The sequence below is a fragment of the Taudactylus pleione genome, unplaced genomic scaffold, assembly GCF_031769625.1.
Source record: "Taudactylus pleione unplaced genomic scaffold, aTauple2 ptg000155l, whole genome shotgun sequence".
Taxonomy (NCBI): domain Eukaryota; kingdom Metazoa; phylum Chordata; class Amphibia; order Anura; family Myobatrachidae; genus Taudactylus; species Taudactylus pleione.
In genome coordinates this window covers 11,231,364-11,249,667 of record NW_028284557.1, presented here as the reverse complement: position 1 = coordinate 11,249,667, position 18,304 = coordinate 11,231,364, and the positions used below count along the sequence as shown (strand labels likewise).

The following is an 18,304-nucleotide window of genomic DNA, read 5'->3' as shown; positions in this document are numbered from 1 at the left end:
ATTTCTTTAACGCCCCTACCTCTGTCTATAAATAACAAGCCTTAACGAGCAACACAGCACTTCATGAGCAGACTAAAATTCTGTAAGTTGTGTTTACAATTTTATTGCTCTCCATCCTCACCATGAGACATAGCTCCAAGCACAATTATTCTTTAATCGGATCCTTCAAAGGAGACTGCCACACAGCTCGTCATGCCCTTCTGCTCCACGGGAGGTTTCTGGAGGATCATGGAAGATCCTATCATGGAGGGTTAAAATTGTCACATCATGGAGGGTCCCATCTTTCAGATTATGGAAAAGGATCCCATATGGTGCATCTTGGTAGTTCCCACACTATGTATCATAGAGGTTCTCATATTTTGCATCCAGGAAGCCCCCATTTGTCACATCATGGAGGAGGTTCTAATTTGATCCACCAGGGGAAATCACATCTTTCTCACCATGGTGACTTCTATAAATCTCATATTGGCTCATCTCATATATCCAATGTTGGAAGTTCCCACCTGATGCATCATGGAGGCTCTCACATTTCTCATCATGGTGGCCACCATTTTTCACACCATGGAGGAGGATCTAATTTCAGTCACCATAGGAAAGCTCGCCTTTCCCATCATGGTGGCATTCATAAATCTCATCTTGGATCATCTCAAGTATACCATCTTGGAAGTTCCCATATGAAGCATCATGGAGACTCTCATGAAGGTTCCCATTTGTCAAATCATGGAGGCACCCATTATGGAGTTTCCGATAAGTCCCATCATCAAGGCCACCACAAAGCTTTCTTTGGTCATAGTGGATCAAGCTGTAAAGTAGTCTCATTTTCCAAACACCCTTCTGTCAATCATCATGGTGGCCATAGTCATGCTACACACTTTAGCAGCTCTGGAGGCCACAGCGGATGGAAGAATGATGGCCTGCTCAGTATCAATGAGAAGGAAACTATGCAGATACTGAATGAACGCTTATCATCCTACTTGGATAAGGTCGGTGGTCTCTAGAACAGGAAAATGCCCAGCGCTTTTCGAGGTCCACTTCACAGCCTTTGGAATCAAAACCATAAGAAGATCTGCCCCTACATTTGTGGACTAGTCTAATTCAGAAGTTGTGCATTTAGGAAACATTAAAAATTAAACCCGAAGTCCTACCAACTATCATGCCTTTAATTCATTTTAAACCTTTATGTTTTAATCCCAAAATAATGTGTAGTTTACCCACCATCAAATCCTAAATTAATCATGAGAATGAGGATACATAATGTCTTTATTACAGGTCTCATTTTTGTGTTTATGTTTTTTTTACTTTATATAAATAAAGTGTACACTGATATATACTTTTCTCCACAAATGGAGCCACAAAACCATCCCATTGCAAGTATGGGGTTGAGACCAAATGTTGAAGGGATTGAATAAATATGCCTTCCCCACCCCTTTTATCCTGTTTAAACATTTTCATCCTATGAAACAAAATCTAGCATTTTGCAAGTGGACACAGGGATTGGTATGCACCTAATCACTGTTTATCAATTAATGTCCTGACCAACCAACTTCATCCTTCATTGTGTGTGACCCGCCAATACACACACTTCAAATCTGTGTGACCTGCCCTTAGAAATGGGTGTATCTGCACAAAAGAAGCTACATGACATCACTGAAGACCCTTTGCCTTTCAGTAGTAAATGTCTATCAATTCAAGTCATACTTGCCAACTTTTTATTTTTCCACTCCAGGAAATGCAGCTGTTCACTGTGAGCCATGCATGGGACTCTTTGGTCCTTAGCCCCTGTGGCCCAATGCTAGGAATAGCATGTTCATGAAGAGGGAACGTGGCCAAGATAACAGGATTCTCTGAGAGTTATATCATCTGCCCTCTTCTACATAATGCTGACCCACCCATACTGCAATTTCACTAGGAAGTGGGTGGGATTCACAGGATGACCTAGTGTCTGTGGATTCCATTGGGACTCCCCAAAACTTGGTAGTGCCTAGGATCGATTGCACCCTGGAGGTAGCTATTTTTTGGGCTACGGTTTACTCAACCAATATGCTTAAGAATCCATTCTATTAATGGTGCCCACTGACATCACAAGTTCCTAAAACATTGGCAATCAGCATAAGGCCTCATGAACTATTGGATGCATTTTCATCCAAAATGTATACGTAAAACGTGTACCTCAAAAGTGACGCAGTTATGTTTGTGCTGAGATGCACATACTGCAGTTTTAGATATGTGTAGCTCAACATAGTTTGATAAATGCATTAGAATTAACATACGTTTAAAACGTGATGATAGCGGCAGCATTCCAGAGCTGATAATTATCATCTTCATCAACTGAAATGATGATGACTGGAGTTTTACTAAATAATTGCAAAGAAAGAAAAAACTGCTGCTAAATAAACAGAAAAATAAATAGCTTGCTCCCCCAAAAAGTAATCTAAGTACCAGTGATCACATCCCTGTCAAGGACTAAGCTGAATTCCTTATTGGAATTTTGGCTCATAATAAAAGTATTCTTGTGGAAAAAAACAACAGCCCCAAGGAGCTCCGCCCAACACCCTTGTGCAGTTCATGTTGCGGTCATAAAGTTTAAAACTAAATGTTTTTTATACGTGGCACTGTTGGTCCCAGCAAGCTCTGTCAGACATAGACTGATTTTCTGTCAGGATTTTAAATAAATAATTGGTAATGTGCCAGTGGGGACTGACATAATTAACAGGTGTGCATGCAGTGGGGGAGGGGAGAAATTGAGAGGGAATAGGGTCAGGGAAAGGCTATAGGTGGAGATGGTGAGATAAGTTTAGAGCAGGCCTGGCCAACCTGGGGATCCTCAGTCAGGAGAGTGAGAGCCAGTGTACTAGGGTGAATAGGAAGCAGTAAGCGGGGCATTTGGATGTACATCTTCCCCATAAGCTAAATCCAGGTGTTGGTGAGACCTGACCAGAGGCACAGAGTCTAACCCACTGGTGGTCTTCTACAGTGACCCCTCCAATTGGGATGTCGGTTTTGCTGCAACCAGTGAGCAGGTGATGACCCTCTGGTCAGGTGTCTGGGAATTAGTGAGGAGACTGAGTGACAGGTATAAGGTAATGAGACTGGCACTGGTGGAAAATCACTGGAGATAATAATGGAGAATGTTGCTAAAGAATAGTTCTGGTGATGAACACAGGAGAAAGAAACCGAAGAATAACTCTGGAAGATAATATTCATATGAGTACAATTTTGGAGGTCCAGACACAGGTTAGCACTGGTGTATAACGCTGGGGATTCAGACGCAGGGTAGCTCTGAGAAGTAACACTGGAGATGGTAATGAGACTGGCACTGGTGGAAAATCACTGGAGATAATAATGGAGAATGTTGCTAAAGAATAGTTCTGGTGATGAACACAGGAGAAAGAAACCGAAGAATAACTCTGGAAGATAATATTCATATGAGTACAATTTTGGAGGTCCAGACACAGGTTAGCACTGGTGTATAACGCTGGGGATTCAGACGCAGGGTAGCTCTGAGAAGTAACACTGGAGATCCAGACACAGGATAGCTCTGGAAGGTAATACTTGGAGATCCAGACACAGGATAGCACTGGAAGGTAATACTTGTAGATCCAGATGCAAGAATGCTCTGGGAGGTAATGCTGGAGATTCAGAAGCAGGATAGCTCTGGGAGGTAACACTGGAAATCCAGATGCAGGATAGCTCTGGTGGATAACACTGGAGATCCACACTGGTGTGAGTCACAGAGAGAGAACACAGGGCCTGATTCAGACCCGGTTGCAAGCACTGTGCTGATTCAGACCTGGTTGCAACCGGGCAAGCGGTCGATGGTAGGCCAGTGCACATGTGCACGACAGAGCCGGCTCCGTCGTGTGCATGCGCGAGACCCGGATAGTGACGGGCACTCCGTCGCTCTGGGTCTCGTACCAAAGGGGCCATGCTGTCGATGTTGAGTGACAGCAGGCCACCTTTGGTGGGCGGGCCGTGGGCATGGCTGCCCAGATGGAGGCGTTCCCATGGGAACGCCTACCATCTGGGGCCGGCCCCACTGACATCACAAGTGATGTCAGTGGGAGAGCTTTCGGCTCTGTTGGAGCCGAAAGCTCTCTGGGGCTTGCGGTAATGAGACCCTACCACAAGGGTCTCGTCGCAAGCCCGATGGTCGCGATGGTCTTGACCATTGCAACCATCTTCCTGGCCGCTCGCTATAGCTGTGGGTGGTCACCCACAGCTATGCGAGTGGCCAGGTGGCCGCTCTAAAAAACAAGAAGGCCGGCCCTGATTCAGAGCTAGCGCTCTGTCAGAGCGTCCGGCTCTGAATCAAGCCCACAGTGTGAAGTCTGGAACGATGCTACAGCAAACAGTCACTGGAGTAGTGAAGTTGTTCAGGCAACTTCCTGTTCCTGGAGTCCAACTCTTATACCCTTAGGTAGCTGGTCATTGGAGAAAGGAATCAGCTAAGTGACCACTGGACTACCATTGGAGGAAGGTTCGGTTAGGTGATACAGACAACATGGCTGCGCCCATGATCGCAGCCATGGGAAACTCTGCAGTAGAGCATCACATAGAAGTCTAGCAGACCCCGGGAAGAATACTCAGCATGCCACCCACCAATGTTCCTGGAGTCTGACCATCTGAAATTATCAGGGGAAGCCGGTGCCGCGGTGAGTAGCGGCAGATCCCAGCCGCATCCGGACATCCAGCTATTGTGAAACTATAAGCTGGCAAAGCATGCTGGGACTTCACACCAGCTGAGGAGCCACATGTTGGCCAGGCCTGGTTTAGAGGTTTCATCCTTGGCTATGAAGGAGAAATAGCTGAGGGTGTACTGTGGAGTATAAGAGAAGGTGTTGGCATGGTTATATATTCTCTAGAATGGTGTTGATTTTGTTTTTGACATAGATGTCACAAACATAGCCTGTAATAGGAGAAGGGAACATTTTTGCAAATCAGCAACAAAGTGAATTACATAGAGCAAATAGGCATTAGGGTTTAAACAATTGAGTGGATATTAGAGAAATCATGTAGGTTTGCTTGAAAAGATAATCTGTGCTACACATTATGCATTTTATGCTACACATTATGCAATTTTTCCATAGAAGCTAGCGATATTTCACCAGACCACATTGATTTTGCATATGTCCACCCACAAGTATGATGATAAAGTGACAGGAGAACATAGGAAATTTGAGCAGATTATTGAAAATGCACACATACTGAACGATATCGGGAATTTAAGGCCTAGATTTTCCTTCTTGACAGGCAGATCAGATAATTGAAGGAATGCGTTTGTTGATGTTTTCTAACTGTATTATCGGTGAAACGCTGAGACGATCATTCATACACACTATACAGTATATCAGGCCGATCACCCATATGATACATTGTATAGTGTGTACCCAGCTTAACCCTCCACTATTTATGGTTAATAGTGTGCCAGGAGATACTTATATTAGCACCTTAGCTTATTTTCTATTTAAAATCTATTGGCTAAACAACAGATAACTCACGGGTGCCTGTTGTAACTCGCAGGCTATTACATTTACCTCATAGGAAAAAATATTAAAAGGTGGTTTCTCAGGTGAATTTATTTTCCAGTGTTTTGGAGGGTTAAAACTCAAATCACCAGGAAGGAGTAGCGGTTTCACAAACCCTGAAGGTTTAAGCCAAAAAGCTGGAAAACTGCCATAAAAAAGTTTGTGAGTGAAGAGAGAGCTCGAACTGCATGTAGTTTAAGAAATCTAGTCATTCATAACATAATAAACAGTCACAATAAACTGGTGATTTATGCTGACAATGATTAATCCTTAATTAAATTGTAAAATAGTTTAATTATTAAGGAGGTAAATCAGTTTACAATTTATCTTTAGGGGTAAAATTATTTTATAACTATATTATGGGGGATAAATGATTGTATGCTTCTGTTAGGAAGACAATATTATTTATTTTATGGGGGCATTATTATTTTATTTAAAATTATGCTTCAATAATATTTGATAGTTAAGGGGTACAATATATTTTATTAATGATAGGAGCAAAACTATTTTTTTCATGAGCACCATTTACAATGGAAAATGGGCATCACAGGACAAAGCACAATTGTCGCTCTAATGATACATATGAACAACTACTCCAATAGAAACCTTCTATAAAATCACAATAATCCTAAAACAAATATCCATAATATATAAATTTGCACATAATCATCCATTCTTCCTCATAACAGATATAAATATTGTAATCCATACAGTAGGCTCCTAATTATTTTATTATTATTATTATTTTTTTTTTTTTACATTATTTTTTTTTTACTATTTTAGTCAAATGAAATCAAGCAAGTAATTTAAAAGCATATAGGACATCCCTTTGTCAATTACAATCACCAAACACTAACATAAGTACAGTTATATATTTTCTTTTTAACATATTCTGGGTATGGCTGCATCTGTATTTTTCCTAAATGTAGCCTTGTCGGAACACTTTTAATGTTAATAAATATAGTTATATGTGCACAGAAAATCCTATTTGAATGTATGCATATGGCTGAAAATGTCTTCTCAAAACATACATATATTCTGTACCATGCTGAAAACATGATTTATATCAAAATCATTATAGCTGCAGGTGTATGTACAATATCACTAGATACAGCAGTGTGTACAACATAACTAAATCCAATGCAAAGTGGCTAAGTAAGTTGTTTATGAAAATATTTAATCTAGTGATATTGTAGGAACCAAAATAATGGCTATAAAGAGGATCTATAAAAACTACTAGCATTTGTGACAGTGCCAAATCCATAGAGCTGGCACTGTTTATAAAAATGCAAATAAATGATGACCAGGACTCAAAATCTCATGATATATCTGCAACATATTTATAATCAAATACTCATTGTAGTGTATATTAAAATAACAGTAACATAACACATTAAGTCCAAAATCTGATAATGATAATATATTAATTGCAAGCTACTTCTGTGTGCTTGTTAATGAAAAACTATGGGGAAGATTTAATAAAGTGCAATTTCACCAAACCACATTATTTTGGCTTTTTTTAGATGCAGTTTGTAAATCATGTGATCTGGTCGGCAACATTGGTTAAACTGCTGTCTAAGATATCTATTTGGCCAAAATGTAAAATTGAGGCACATTAAACATATATATTCAGTTTTCACTAATTAACATTTAATTAAGAGTCCTAAACAATTCATACATATATTTATGGGGGCATAATTATTGCATTAATGTATTATTGGGGACACATTAATACATAATAACATTTTAATTGCACAGACAATATTATATTGCATAAATATTAAAGGACCAATATTGTTTCTAAATGAAATTACAGAGGTAAAAATAGTGTTATGTTAGTGAGGGCCAATTAATAATGGAGGCATGTATTGTGGCACTTGTATTGCCACAAATGTTTGCTGTAATTGGTTCCTGCATTGTTAATTAAGATGGCTACAATTAACATACAACTACTACTGCCCACTGTTATGTAACAGGATCGTATCACCACAGTGCAAGTGACAATAGGGATAGGCAAATTTGTCTTAATGATGTCACTTGGTCTTAGTAAATTGATAGGCTGCATTCTCATTAATATTGGCTCAGTTCAAAAATATATGGTTTCCACCATTGCAATATAATGGGAACATAAGCTTTATTTTCATAGGATGGTATAGTTGGAGGTTTGCTTATATTTTGACCAAAATAATCCATAAAAATAAAATGTAGACTCCAGGTCAGAATGGAATTACCTTCCTGTCTACCTTCATGAGGTACATTCTAGTAGTTAGACTTAGACTATAATGTTATGCCTTCCTGACACATGTGTAGACAGTAACGTCATTCAAGATTTCGTTAACTTAGTGTGTATTAAAAGCAAACTGTTTTATAGTACTATATATTTGATTCATATTACCTATGTGACAAAAGCATAATAAAAAGACATTGATTGACTCATTTGTATTGTTAGTTCATTTTCATAAGTGTCTCACTATGCTGTTTTATGAGCGTCAAACCTTATGTTTAAATGGGACAATTTCCTCCCTAGTTCAAATATTCTATGAACGTTTATTTAAAATAATATATAATATTAATATTGAAGAAGACTGATGTGATAATCCCAGGCTCCCCAACAGCCTGGTGAGTAACAATGTAAAACTTGTGGTGACAGTCTGAGACCTTGACTGTGACCTTTCATATAAAGCCATAATCATTACTCAACTTCTATGATGCTTGATGAACATGTTATACTACAGACACAAAGCATTTGTATTTCAAATTATACTGTACTTGACTGGCTACATACACACATTTGCTGATGGCGTACAGAATGAAATATAACTATTTTTGGGTTGGATCTGACAGAAATATTTTGCATGTGGGTTTTCATTTTCCAAAAATGTGCACTCACGTATATCATAGAGGCTCTCATCAATCCTGTCATGGAGGATTCTACAAAATAAATGGACAGTCACATTCTTCTTTTCAAAGAGGACCTCATATGTCCCATCATGGAAGACCCCATTTTGTTCATCATGGAACTTTACATACTTTTCAGCATGGTGGCCACCGCAAACCTCTGCATGTTCATCAAAATCTGAGCTGTTCAAATGTTGCCTTGAACCATGAACACACTATTCAAAGTTATAACATAAGAACCCATAAAGTGGATGGTGGTTGGTTGAATAATCATCGAGTCAATATAAATGAAAGAGAGACTATGCAAAGTCTGAATAAAAGGCTATCATCTTATATGGAGGAGATACGTTTCCTGGAATATGAGAATGCCCAGCTGGAGAAGAAGATCAGTAAGTGGTATAAAAGTAACACTCTAAGCATGCCCACTGACCAAAGTCTATACTCCAGGAAAATTCAAGATTTCCAGAACCAGGTATAGCACAAAATTATAAACAGTACTGTATATCTTGAAATAATATTTTTGCATATATCAAATAATACAAACTGTTACTCAGGGCCGTAGCTAGAGTAGTGCAGCCGGTGCCATTGCACAGGGCACCACAGGTCAGGGGGCACTGTTTGGGCCTGTCAAATTTCTGGCCTCTCCTATCTCTTCCCTGGACCTTCCCCATGAGGCCATGGCTATTTTTTGGGTGCATCATGTCCCTTTGAAAAAATGAGGGGGCACCAATGCTCTTTCTGGCACAGGGCACCAAAAAGTCTAGTTACGGCTCTGCTGTTAATACAGTACATTTAGATCATTTTTTTTTAGGCTGTTTAAACAGCAAATTGTCTGTAATTGTTTTGTATCTTTGTGAATTCTAGAAGTTTGCTAAGACATCTTATTAATTATGTATAAAAAATGCAATTCGCATTCTTGCAGAACATTGCAATACTGAGAGTAATTAGTGCAGAACCTCTGAAAACATCATAGCAAAACACTAAATTAAAATACTAATTTTACACATACAGGAAAGGGGTGAAGCAGAGAAATACAGTAGGAAGGTAGGGAGAGAAATGGGAAGGTGGAGGAAGTAAGAGTAAAAACAAAAAACCTGGCAATACCTGGCACAACAGGCAGCTTCCCGTCCAATGGTAGAATAAAAATACGCCTATAATTTTGTATCATGTGTGTTTTACAGATTTCTGTGGCTACAACAGAGAGAGTAGGTATTGTTCTGCAAATTAAAAATGGCAGGCTGGCTTTTGATGACTATAATAACAAGTAAGTCAATGCAACTTAAGTAATGAAAACGTGTGTGTGATGCAAATGAAAAATTTGAGTATTAAATAGAAAATATAAAAATATGCAGATTCCATATCCATATTTGTTACAATAATCTCAGTTTACTAAAACTGAAAACACAAAGTGTTTTTAACTCTTCTTCAATGTGACTTGTTTACAATAAAATCCAAATGGGTGGGGTTTAATTTTTGAATGTGAACAATTAGAAAGGATGTAACTTCCATATCATCATCCAAGATGCCTAATTTTCTATATGTTAGGATAACCCATCACTCATTATGAAAAACAAGGTATTTACTTACAACAAACGTAAGTATTATGAGATTTCTAAATATTTATATTTTAAAGCAGGGAAGAAATTTCTTTTAAAAGTAGTATTTTTTTAATACAAAAAGGAAAAGATTTAACCCAAAGGGCTTGTGCGTTCAAACACCCAAGGCGTGCGTATATCAAAGTGCAACCGCACACCCAAGAGTGGTATATCTATCTTATAAAATGGCCCCTATTGTGACAAAATAGTTCTATGAGGAGATGATGTAGGGTGAAACAAATACAGAATATGAGAAAAAAATTGTTTAGAAAAGGCTATTTCATTTGAATTATTAAATATTGTTTTTTTATTGAATAAACATTTAACTGGATAACAGAGTGAATGAATAAAACAATTGAACATTTAGAATAATTGGCTGCTTAAACACTTGAACAGGACTTACCTGAGCAGCCATTTCAGGATCCAGCACAATTAACAGTGAGTAGACATGCCAGCCTTGACCTTGTGGAAGCATCAAGCACTTCCTGCCAGTACAATTCACTGTACAACACATGTTTTCTTTCCAAAATGAACAACTCTTAAGTTGATGGTAGTCATGAATGTTCATGTTATTTGTATAGATCACCATTGTACCATTCCTATTTGGTAAGAATGATGTCATGTCCTTTGAGTTATGCAGTCATTTTTAAGTTTTTCTGTAAAAATGTGCAGTGAAGGGCAGTGTCTCTGTGAGAGATGTTATTGTTTACACTTGTGGAGCAATACAGCTGTGTCTTTGTGTGAAAGTAAATCAGGCATGAGGTGTGCGGACATTTGGAAATAATGTACGGTCATGTGATCTAGTGTGCCCAATCATGTTGGTGGGATTTGTCACAATATACCACACAATTAAAAAAAAAAAAAGAATATATATATATATATATATATATACATATATATATATATATATTTATATATATATATATATATATATATATATATATAATGTTTTGGTACCTTTCAAGCACCATTGAATGGTCACCCCAGGCAGTACTATTTGGCCGCTTAAAGAGAGTGCTGACCTTCCTTATATATATATATATATATATTTATATATATATATATATACTGTATATATGTTATGTATTGCAAAGGAGATCTGCCATAAATCCGTGGTAGCGGATTGAGAATCTCTGAGAATCACTGTGTTCTGGGCTGCAAAGACACAGGCTGCTGACTGGTAAAAGGAAGGGAGGGAGGGAGAGGAGGCGGCAGTGGACCCGGGTTCCCTCCATCAATCTGTGGCCTGGGTAATTAGTACCCACCCCCCCTCCCCCTTGGCTCTCATGGGGACTGGGTGGTGGTATTGTTACGATCACCCCTAGGCTGTTATATGTGCCTGCAGTAACTAAAATAGACAGTTAAGTAATGTGATTTATAGTAGTACACTGATTGTACACTAACACTGTATACCCACTTCTGCTCTATGGTAACACCCTTATAAGAGGATTGCGCCTACATGTGTGGGTTTGTGGATACTCTGGAAATGTGTAAGGTAGAAATGTGAAAAGATAACATTAAAGTCCATCCTACTCCCTCTTTAGGGTCACCCACTTCATTAATTTAAATATTGATTTTTTTTTTCAGAAAATACTGAAAAGTTTAGTAATTTTTAAAACTATTTCAATAATTTTTTTTTATTTCTTGGTAAATGTAAGTTCATTTTACATCCCATATTTACTATAATGAAAACAAGTCCAAATATTTACCCAAAAATGTAACTGACTTACAGCAAAGTCATAGGGCCCAAAAAATAAGGTGTATATTGTAGTTTTAAGTTTAACCCCTTACCCCTTACAGCTTTCCATTACTTCACAGTTTGACATATATGGCAGTGAAAGAGAAATTACAAAGATAATTGTGCTGTTCACCTTTCATTCTGGGGTTGCAATTTTGGAAGTGATGTTGGTGATCGTAAGTTCCTTGCCTTCAGGTTCACCAGTTTCATATAGAAGACAAATAAAAGTGGTACCTATCAAACGGCCCTATGCTTGGAAGAACAGATCATTAAACTCCCGCTCTGTGACTGACATCCCCAGAGCTCCCACAATCAATATAAAGAAAACTACAGGCACTCCGGTATGCCCAATCAGTTCTGTCCTTTGTAATGCCAGATCTATAAGAAACAAGACTGCCACAATTCCTGACCTTATTAAATCTGCAGATCTTGCCTGTATTACAGAGACCTGGCTAGATGAAAATGCAGCACCTATCTTGGAAGCTGCAGTTCCAACAAATTATTCTGTCATTCACAACCCAAGACTTAACTGCAGGGGAGGGGGAGTGGCTATCTGCTTTAGAAAAGCACTTAAACTTAGGGTCCACCCAATGGAAATGATTCACAAATTTGAGTGCATCGCTGCTCGGAGTTCTACAGAATTAGGATTCAGAGTACTTCTCATTTACCGCCCCCCTGGAGATGGAAAGATATTTCTACAAGAATTTGCAGATATTGTTGCTGGACTAGTTCTGGAGCATCAAAGATGGCTGATCCTTGGGGATTTCAATGCATGGGTTGATGATGAGCTCTCACACCTTGGCCAAGATCTCCTGTGCACAATGAATGCTCTGGGCCTCGCACAAGTCATTCCTTCGGCTACTCATATAAGTGGTCACACTCTTGATCTTGTCTTCCAGATTGGATTAGATGTCTCTAGAAAACAGAGTTCCTTTCAAATGAGATCAAGGCAGCAAACAATAGGCCGACTCAGCTTTTCCGTACAGTGGAGATGCTTTTGCAAACCAGCATGCCTGCAGCATGTTGAAACCCTCTCCCAGTCAAGATGCAATGAGTTTGCAAATTCTTTGCAGATAAAGTATCCTCCATCCGGGCTGGAATCCCCACAGTGCCATTAAAGGAGTGCCAAACTTCCAAGCCTGCCAAGGTAAGCCACCTGTCTCCCTGGAACAGCTTTGACATAATGGATGTAAAAGACATTGCTAAAATTATCAGAATGTTGCGACCCACCACCTGTAATCTGGACCCTGCCTCAACCAAGCTTCTCATAGGGTGTATAGACATTATTGGCCCTGTAATTGCAAAAATAGGTCATTGAGAAAGTGGTGGCAATGCAACTGGAAACCCACCTGTCTACCCATGATATTTATGATCCATTCCAGTCAGGATTCAGGAGAAGACATAGCACTGAAACAGCCCTGATATGTGTGCTTAATGATCTTCTGATGGCAAGAGACAGAGGTGATTGTTAAATTTTAATCCTTCTGGATCTCTCAGCAGCATTTGATACTGTGGACCATGGGATTCTAATTGAGTGCCTGAAAAATTTCTGTGGACTGGATGGCACAGTCCTTAGATGGTTCAAATAAATTCTCACTGGCAGGTCACAGAGAGTTTCTTCTGGAGTAAACTCTTCATCACCAGTGTCACTTCCATGGTGTGCCACAGGTTTCTATACTATCTACCAGCTTTTTGCAGTATACATGCGACCATTGGGTGAAATAATCAGACGTCATGGCCTGGTCTACCACTGCTATGCAGATGATACACAACTGTACCTGTCCTTTGCTGCAGATACAAAGGACCCAATAACAACCCTAAATGGCTACCTAGCTGAGCTTCAGGAGTGGATGATTGCCAGTTGGCTGCGACTGAACCCTGATAAAACAGAGGTTCTTATGATAGGTCACAGGACAGGGCTACAGCATAGCCAACCAACAGGACTTACGCTTGGGGGTTCAGAATTACAAAACACTAAACATGTGCGGAATCTTGGTGTTGTCCTGGATAGTGGCTTGACACTTAGGTATCTGCCACAACCTCATTCTTTCATCTGAGGAACATAGCCAGAATCAAGCACTTAATTCCCTCAGAAGATCTGCCTAAAGTCATGCATGCATTTATATCATCACGCCTAGAATACTGCAAGGCCCTCTACCTCGGTCTCCAAGCAAAAGAATTACACCGCTTGCAGATGGTACAAAACGCAGCTGCCAGGCTATTAACCAACCATCCTCGTTCCAGCCACATAACACCCATTCACTACTCCCTTCACTGGCTGCCTGTCAGATGGCGAATTGCTTTCAAGATTGGATTAATAGCTTACAAAGCCCTTCATGACCATGGCTCAGGGTACCTGAAGCAGATTCTGATTCCTTACTGTCCCACTCGATTACTGCGATCCGTTGACGAAGGACTATTAACAGTAGCTAGAATCTCACGGAATTCGTCTGGGGGTTGAGTTTTGTGGCTCCAACCTTTTGGAACTCACTTCCCCGCAGTTCGAGAGGCCTCCACTCTAGAATCCTTCAAAAATAGACTCAAGACTCACCTATTCACCCAAGCATTTCACTAATGTCCCTTGTTTAAGCTTATTTTGTATTTTGTACTGTAAATGTAAAGCACTTTGAGTCCTTTAGGAGAAAAGCGCTATATAAATAAAATAATAATAATTATTATTATTATCACAGACCACTACATCACTCCCGTGGGGCTGGAGCAGCAGGCGGAAATTTGTCCTGCATATGTACAGAACGGATTTCCTATTTTACAGCCGGGAGACAGATGCAGATGGCACATGTCAGTGACAGCGCAGATAGCAGCGGTGACATCCCATGCGACTGTGCCAGGTATGCTATTAATGATCATGGCAAATAAGGATTTTTACAGCTGCTTATGCAATGACACACAGAACTCATATATTGCAACTCTCTCTTTTATTCATGTCTTGTTCACATACATACATATGTGTTTAAGGTATGAGATGGAGCTGAGCCTGAGGAGCAGTATTGAAGCTGATGTCAATGGTCTACGCAGAATCTGGAGAAAGTTTAATCATGAGACCAGTAACCTGGAAACTGAGATGGAAAACCTTCAGCTAGAACTCTTGAAGCTGAGGAGGGATAGTGAACAGGTGATGTACTGTATAAAGAATTCTACTAAAACTATGATGATAAATTTAAATAACAATTTCTTTTTAATATAATAAAATAAATTGGTCCAGTATAATTAATACTTTATATGAACTTACAGAAAACTGTGTAATTCATGTGTTATCTAATTTTGTAGGAGATAAACTCCTTAACTGCTTAGCTGGGTCCCAGAGTAAGTGGTGAGGTGGAAGCAGCCCTATATACAGATCTAAGCAAAACATTGTCTGAGATTCGAGAGCAATATGAAAATTGAATCGTGAATAACAGACATTGAGCGTCTGTTCATAAAGCAGGTAACTAAACACTAGGGTTTAATGGTCTTATAATAGTTTCTAACTATTCGCTAACACTAATGTAAAGTCAAGGAATAAAAAGGAGCTAACTGGAGTATTCATTTGGAATTTTTGTTATTAAAATGACCTGTTTTTACTTTCTACTTAATAACATGTATCTTAATTGTGATATTATTTTTCATGTAGTGTAAAGAACTTAGTTGCAGGTCTGTCTCTGGCTCGGATCAGCTGCAGTCCCTTCACCCTGATTTCATTGACATAAAGCACTCTATGCAGACTATGGAGATTGAGTTGCAGAAAGAGCAGAACATGGTATGTTGGATTTTCAGTATGCAATAAAATTAATATAGGGCAGCACCTGAATATATATACACTGGCTCTTTTCTGGCTTGTAAAACAATTGACAGCATATTACTGTATATTACAATGTCTGCACTTAAAAGAGGTTAATGTTGGATTATGCACAGTTCCTATCTGATGGATTAGGTTAATCAATTATAATAAGATTCTTTAGACCTGTTGATCATTATCAAGACCATACGTTCTCTAGTCTGCTTAAATTGTCACAGGAGACACAAACAAAAACCTATACTAAACTACAGTCACGACTCACAAGACAGTTACAGCTAGTTCATGTTTCATTAGTGTCTCTCTCCCTCCTTTTAAAGCAGGAATGGGGAACCTCAGGCCCAGGGGGCATATAAGGCCCCCGGAATCATTTGGTCTGGCCCTCTGAGCTTTTTTCTGCTAGCCTCATCTGGATAGCAGGGTGCCTATAATGGAACCCTGTGGCCAGAATCTATGCAGCAGTGCCGCCTGGAGCGTCCTTAGGACGCTTCAGACGGTCACAACGCTGCCCTTACAGCTCCCTGGAGCATCCTCAGGATGCTCCAGGCATTGCTGTAATCACTGGCGATTGTGGTCCCGTCCCCGTGTGACATCACATGGAGGGGGCGTGGCCTGCACCAGGCCCCCGAATAATGTTATATTTATCAAAATGTCCCTCGGCAGAAAAAATGTTCCCCACCCCTGTTCTAAAGTAACAAGAAACAGGTAAACAGGCTCCATTTCTTTTGAAAGACAATTTTCAGGTCTGTTTTTTCCACTTTTTAAACAAATCAACTAAGGCTTAACTAGTTAATTGATTATTGAATTAATTGTACAATACTTGCTCACAAGCCCAGGTTTATTCAACAGTGGAAAATACTGGTCCAGACAAACATATATGTCTATGAAGGTAATTTAATATTTTCAATTATCCTAGTAATTATGTAATTTGTATTTTAGATATCAGTACTGGAGGACATCTTAGCAGAGACACAGGCTTATTATGATTCAAAACTTGTCCAGATGCAAATACGATAAACTGTGTTCAGTGCCAGCTGGGGCAGATCCGATCTGCACTGGAGAGCCATAATGAAGAGTACCAACTTCTCGTGGATCAGAAATCCCACCTTGAGCCGGAAATTGCCATGTGCCAAAAGCTGTTGGTCGGAAATGGCATACAGCATGCAGCATAAAATGCCAATACTTTAGTGTTGATGTAGACATAGACCAATCAATATATAATACTAATAATGACATGGACATAACACCAGTCTATACACATTGTTCAGTAGACAAATAGATCATAGCTGATGTACCTGGTTTTACTCGGGAAGAACTTAGATATTTCCATTTCCTTCATCCCATCTTAACTTAACTTATATGGTTAGTTAATTTTATACCTCTGAGGTAAAATAGTGTGCTAGTATCAAGATTAAGTAAATTAAGATTTTTTTTTGCAAACAATTTTTATTGGCATTAAGAGCAAGAAAAACAGAAACACACTTTTACAAAGGCGTGTTAACAACTTCAATACAGATAAGTACAGTTTACATTAAAGTAAAAACACACATAATAGAAGACACTGGTTGAAAATACTCAACTAGAGTAAGTGCATATAAACTTCCTTAAAAAACAACGTAGCCTTAATGTTGTTTTACATGATGGAGAACTCCTACCATTTTTCTACCACATGCCTCACAATTAGTTCACACATCTCCCTAGGCATTATCTGAGTGTCATACATAAGATGGGAGAGGGACCAAAACAGGCAGGCTCCATCTCCTGTTATGGGGACAATGCCTTTAACATTCAAAAATTCAATTGCCATGTACGAGTAAAAGAAAAATCCAAATACAAACCAAAAGTGAAGTATCCAAATGGAAAACACCTAGCCAATGTGTTAAGTCCTTAGTGACGACTCCAGAGGTGGGGCTCCAGCACAGTTTAATATACAATAGGAGAGTCACACCAACTGCCACCCCAAATGCTGCAAAACATCACTGGCAGTTGGTGTGGCTCCCCTATTTGAATATTTTACTGCGCTGCAGCCCCACCTCTGAAGCCACCACTCAACCCAGACAATGAGCTTACAGTCCGGTAGCACATTTTACCACTTTTCACTCCCTTAAGGGGTTGAATTTAGAAAATTCCTTGCTGAGTGGGTTCCTATGTCATGGAAGGAATATACTCCCTAAAATTCATGTTTCTAGGTCCTTGGGTTTGCAATGAGCATTGATGAGACAGTAAGAGGACATTGCACAGAGGGAGGAAACATTTTAGCCCTCTTCTACCCCATAGGAGTCGAATTTCAAAAAATCCTTGCTTAGTAGGTGCCTATGTCATGAAAGGCATAAACTCCCCTAAGTTCACAATTCTAGGTCCAGTGGTTTTGGGCTGGGCATTGATATGAGTCAGTCAGGACATTTGTTTTATATAAGTGTATATATATATATATATATATATCATACAAACTCGGCACTCACATGCTTTTCACACTGCAACTCTTTTGAACATAGGGAATGTTGGTTCCAAAATATTGCAATAATTTGTTAAGCAGACCACCGCTTCACGATCATCTTAAATTATTGCAATAATTTGGAACCAACATTCCCTATGTTCAAAAGGTTTGCAGTTTGAAAAGCATGTGGGTGTGGTATTGTCTCTTTAAGGCACGGCACAGTTTTCATGTTTAAAATGTATGCAGCTTGAGCCAAAGGTGGCAGATCAAGTTCATTTATCTGAGAATCAGTGTACGGACTGGCCAGATGGGAATGAC

At 39.3% G+C, this 18,304-nt stretch overlaps 1 pseudogene; it reads left to right on the top strand.

Moving 5' to 3' along the window:
- Nucleotides 1-122: 122 nt before the first annotated feature.
- LOC148521808 (keratin, type I cytoskeletal 19-like) lies at nucleotides 123-16,721 on the top strand (annotated as a pseudogene).
- The last annotated feature ends 1,583 nt before the right edge of the window (nucleotides 16,722-18,304 follow it).